The sequence below is a fragment of the Pundamilia nyererei genome, unplaced genomic scaffold (assembly GCF_000239375.1).
Source record: "Pundamilia nyererei isolate P.nyererei 1_Seehausen unplaced genomic scaffold, PunNye1.0 scaffold00011, whole genome shotgun sequence".
Lineage (NCBI taxonomy): Eukaryota > Metazoa > Chordata > Actinopteri > Cichliformes > Cichlidae > Pundamilia > Pundamilia nyererei.
In genome coordinates this window covers 1881563-1887565 of record NW_005187412.1, presented here as the reverse complement: position 1 = coordinate 1887565, position 6003 = coordinate 1881563, and positions in this window count along the sequence as shown.

Below are 6003 nucleotides of genomic sequence, written 5' to 3'. Positions count from 1 at the left end.
GAGTCTGACTCGAGTCCAAGTCATGTGACTCGAGTCCACACCTCTGGTGTTCACCATTGCTATAAAAACAACCCGAGAATTTTATGCTTATGGTTAAACATCACTGGCACACATTTAGTCCACTTAACCTCTGACCCCACTCTTCTGCATAAAAGCTTGCAGTTATGCAACCATGAAAAAAAAAAACCCCCAAAAGCCTCACGTCCTAAAATCAACAGTGAACATGTTATCAATACATTTGTGTTTAATATTCTAAACTAAGTATGTGCACTAGTATAATGTATGTGCACAACATCAGCACAGTGAGGCTTCCTTAATGACACACGACAACCAGAGAAGATTTATTAAAGAAATGTTCTTCGTGATTGTTTTGGACAGCTGGGTATCAAATGAAAATTTAAATACAACATTTGACTTACAAAAATTATCCCAACCAAGCAGGAAAAAATGCTGATGGGGTCCCCAGATTAAACAAAATGTGCCAGCCAGCTTCTGCATCTCAGTGCTTGTAGATAAACTTTTGGCTATCGCTTTGCTACAAAATGCCTGTGGTGGTTTGATTCTTGAGATGGACTGTACGTTGCTGTGATTTCAAACGAGTGGGAGAGTGGCTGTTCCCCGAGCAAAGCCGGAGCTGACTCAGGCACTCTAACCCCTGCGCCCCAAATCACACAGCGCTGCTATCTGCCAGAGGATACAATCAAGGAAACACATCAAAGTTCAGTCTCTGGAGCTGATTTGCTCACACGCGTGCCTACAATATGTGCCGGCATGTAAACAGAAACACGTTTATTGAACCGCTCGCTAATTGCACATGAATACTCGGTAGCATGACTCATAATGGAAGTGCAATTAGGTCTCTATCACTGGCTTTGAACCAAACACTGCTCCGACTCGTATGCGGCAATGGCGCTTTCAACTGCAGCCCATCCACGTGCTTGTTTGCCTGATCCCACCTGAGGGATCGTCTGTGGGCTTCCTGCCCACCTGAATGTCAGTACCTCCCCCCACTCATTTTTGTCAACTATTTCAACTTCTCATTTACACCCCAACAGTCCTGCTTCTATTAGTGGTGCAGTCATGTGTGACATCAGTTGGGATACAGTCCAATGCCTGGGCTGGAGTCCAGAACCAATGTGCATTTTACTCCTGAATAGGCGTGCGTGCACGTGTATCTGTGTGTTTAAAAGCGTTTCTGATATTTGCTCAGCTTGAAGATCCTCTCATGTTGTCTGTAATCGCTTGTAATAATGTTGTTCAGGAACATTCTTAGCCTCCCTCCGCCCGCGCTATCCAAACTGGCAGTCCAGTCTGTCTCAGATCTTGTTGACATCTGACGACAGCCAAGCTTGACATGTGCATCCATATTAATGAGACCATTAAGTCATTTATTCGCCAGCTGATTTACATTGCACAGGGGGAGAGGTCCTGAATCAAAGGGATTTCAAAACATTTCACAAAATTTGAAAATCAGATGAGTCAAGCCGTTTATTTCTCGAGCATAATGTGGCTTTTGGCCCTAAACTTCATTTAAATCCTGATTCCTTCATTAGGCAAATAGCGAGAGTGGCTGCTTCTGCACTAATTCAATTTGCTGAACACAAAAAAAAAGATTGAAGCTTGTATGTCGGCACGTGAGCACATGCATTAAGTACAGCCTCAAACAAATCAACATATTCATAAGCGTGTGAGCATGTACAAACAATATGAATCCCCTCATATTAATCTTCTCTTCTTGGCCAGGACTCACTAAAATCTTATCTACTTGTCTGGTTGTCTCTGGCCTCGAGGGAAGAATGTGCATGTGGCAGAGCCTGGCGGAGCAGAGCAGAGCAGGAAAGACGAAGTCGGGATTTGTATGCGACAGGAGGCACCTTTAGGAGGAGTGTGTCTGGTCTGTCTGACGCTCAGTGATTCTCTGCGGGTAGGGAGCAGAAGCTCGCTCAGTTGGAGGAAAAGACTTATGAGCTTTATTGATCACAAGCTCATACAGCGGGTGGAGGAAAGGCTGGTTGTGAGGGGTGGGGGTTCTCCCTCTGAATAAAACAGAGCTTTTCTTTTTTAAATCAAGATCGCAACAGGTGAGGTAACTGAAGAATTCATCAGTGTCAGAGAGTAAATTAAAAAGATAAGCTCAGCAGGAGCATTTGTTTGTCTTCTAAAAAAAAAAATCTAATATGTTCTGTTATCGAGTCGGTGGACAAACATCAGCCTGCGCAAATCTGGCTTGTATCACATCCACCAGAGGAAGATTATGACATCAGTATCGCTGGATTTTAGGGAGCCACATCACTGGAACAAATGACGCACGCTCGGTTGGACAAAGCACGTGAAAATTGTATGATGGGCCTCCGGTTCACTGGCGTGCGATGAGATTATTGCATGGTTCTGCTGCTCAGGTCAACCTAGTGATGACAGTTGTACTTTTAAATAATCCATCACAGCAGCAACTCTCACTGTTGGGTTTGAAGGAGTCACCACAAGATTTATGTCCAATTGTTGGGTTTCGACGCGACCTTGGTGAACTGCGTGGAAGTAAACGTGAACACAAACTCGCCTTGTCCCAAAGTGCACTGGAAGGTTTTTTACTAACTAATCTGTGAGTTTGGAGTTTGAACATGCCTATGGGGAGTTTAGGACTTTTAAAAAACAACTTTTATATCAGTTTTTATTTTTCCTGTTTTAGTAGATGTCTGCATATGCGGTGACCTGCAAAAGAGCTCAAGGTGTAGGTGGTAAGTCATAGAGGTAGCTAAAGTGACTGTTTAACCTAAGAAGCTACTCCACAAGAAAAGCACAATCTTTTCATTTTGTTACCAACAATGCATGTGCAACAATGTGTGTGCGCATCCTTCTGGGTGAATTGTGCAGCCTGTGGCCTGCCTAGCTGCAGACTCATCAACTCTGCAATAAGTTTAGTAAGCCAAACTGTTGAAACACCATTTGCAGTACCTGTCTATCAGAGTTTTACCAGACAGCCTTTCTGGAGCTCTTCATGCTTTCTATGGCATCTGTTGTCATAAACAAAGCCTCTTAGAAAGAGTCTCATCGCATGACAGGTATATAAGTGAGCACAGAAAGCTAATATCAGGGATTCACAGTTTTTATACTCTACAATACCAAAAGTATTCACTCACCCATTGTTCCAATCACTTACCCAGCCACAGGTGTATAAAATCAAGAACCCAGCATGCAGACTGTTTCTATAAACATTTGTGAAAGCATGGGTCGCTCTCTGGAGCTCAGTGAATTCCAGTGTGGTATGATGATAGGATGCCACCTGCGCAGATCCAGTCCAGTTTCTCACTACAAAATATTCCATAGTTCTAGTGGTATTACAAGAAAGTGGAAGCCACATTAAAACATAGAGCAGGGTCAGCAGATCCTGAGGCGCATAGTGCTCAGAGGTCACCAGCTATCTGCAGAGTCAATCACTAAAATTTCCAAACTTCACATGGCCTTCAGATTAGCTTAAGAGTAGCTGAGTGCATAGAGAGCTTCATGAAATGGGTTTCCATGACTGAGGAGATGCATCCAAGCCTTACATCACCAAGTGCAATGCAAAGCGTTGTGGTGGAACACAGTGGAAAGGCCACTGGACCCTAGAGCAGTGGAGAAGTGCTCTCTGGAGAGACGAATCACGCTTCTCTGTCTGGCCAGCGGCTCCTTCCTGTTCCAACCTGACTTCGCACCTGCACAGATTCCTGACCTCAACTCAACAGAAACACCTCTGGGATGAATTAGAGTGGAGACTGTGAGCCAGGACTCCTTGTCCAACGTCAGTATGTGACCTCAGAAATCCACTTCTGGAAGAATTGTTAAAAAATCCCATAAACACTCTTAAACCTTGTCGAAATCCTTTCCTGAAGCATTGAAGCTGTTATAGCTGCAAAGGATGGGCCGACATCATTAAACCCTTCGGTTTAAGAATGCGATGTCACTCAAGTGTATATGCGTGTGAAGGCAGATGAGTGAATACTTTTGGCAATATAGTCTGTGTTGTGCGTGTTTGTATATGGGATCAAAACAACCCCCCCCCCCCAAATAAATAAATAAATAAATTATAATAAGCACTGGGTACATTTTTCAGAAAAGGTAAATATTGCACATGAGCGATGGACTCTGACATTAAGCTCTGACTGAGATGTTGAAATGCAGTTTCAAGGCTGTGGTGGGGGAAAAAAAAAGGCTGCAGGAGGAAGACAAAGACGTCAGGTACAATGACAGCTTTCAGTAAAAAAGAACCTTTAACGGCTTTGAAAAATCTTTTCCTCACAGCAGTACCACAGATACATTGTTAAAAAATTAAATACACCACTGATTGTAACTATTTTTTACTTAATCAGAATCTAATTATTCCCTTATTGATTGTTATGATCACACATTGCCTCTCAATTTTAAGTTTGAGTAATTTATTCCACACTTACTCCCACTTGGGTACCGAGTTTCAAGCCCGCATGGAATACTGATGAAAATTGGATTGATGACCTTCAACTGCATACCAGATGAATGATAATGAGGAATCAGATTTGTGATGGTTGGTCTGTCTTGACGTGACAGTCTCATGTTTCCAGATACCTGTACGCTCCTGACGAATGTGTTTGTGACAGCAAAGCTGGCTTCCCTCCCTGAAGCCATTACTTTTCCATGGCACACTAATGAGAGGCTACCCTGTTTGTGGATGAAGCTTCAGTCTTGTGGCATGCCAATACCACTGCCAAGATGACACAGAAGCTAGAGGCAAAACACAGGAACAGGTCAGCTCCTCCTTAAGCTTACCTGACCCTTTCTAAAATACGGTATATAAATAGTTACATACGCTCATCAGACATTTTCCTTGGTACATCTTGCTAGGACCATGTTTTACCCCTTATTACCTTTTAAACTGCTTTAATTCTTCACGGCGCAGATTCAACAAGGTGCTGGAAACATTCCTCTGAGATTTTAATCCATATTAATGTGACAGCATCACACGGTTGCTGCAGATCTGTGGGCAGCACATCCACGATGCAAATCTCCTGTTTCACCACAGCCCAAAGGTGCTCTGTTTGATTGAGATCTGGTGACTGTGGAGGCATTTGGGTATTGTTATGTTAAAGAAACCAGTTTGATTTGAGCTTTGTGCCATGGCACATTATCCTGCTAGAAGCAGGCATCAGAAGATGGGTACACTGTGGTCATAAATGCATGGATATGATCAGGAAAAATACTTATAGACTGTATGTTCATTTGCTTTAAGATTTGATGTGTTTTGGATTCAGAGATGCTTTTCTGCAAACGTTGGTTGTAACATGTGGTTATTTGAATTATAGCTGCCTTTGTATCAGCTCTATCTATCGCTCTATTCCCATCAGCCTGGCCATTTTCACCCAGACTAACTGGATATTTTCTCATTTTCAGGCCATTCTCTGTAAACCCTGGAGATGGTTGTGTGGGAAAATCCAAGTAGATCAGAAGTTTCTGAATTACTCAGACCAGCCAGTCTGACACCAACAACCACACAGAATTCAAAAGTTGCAATTCTTCCCCATCTTTGAACTTCAGCAGGTCATCTCGTCCATGTCTATGTGCACAAATGTAATGAGTTACATGAAAAAAGTGTACCCAAAAAGTGGCTGGTGAGTATATAATCTACAAAAACAGAGAAAAGAGTTGGATTTCTGCAGTGAGGAGGAAGCTGTTGTATGCAAGATATTGCAGAGATTGGTCATGGTCATGTGTGTACTCCCTGTAGGTTTTTAATGTTCTTGTCTTGAAGATGAATGTCTCAGAGCTCCTAGTTTGTCTACCTAGGGTTGCTTGGTTTCTGTTACTAAGCTATTTAACATACAGCCTCTCTTTGTCATTGAGTTGTTGGAATATATGTTACTTAAATTAATCCCAACCTCAGGGTTTAAGGACGCTTTAGAGCTCTAGTACTAATATCTTTCAAGGTTCAAGGTTCTTTATTTGTCACATGCATAGTTATACAAGTATAACACACAGTGAAATGTAGCCTGACAC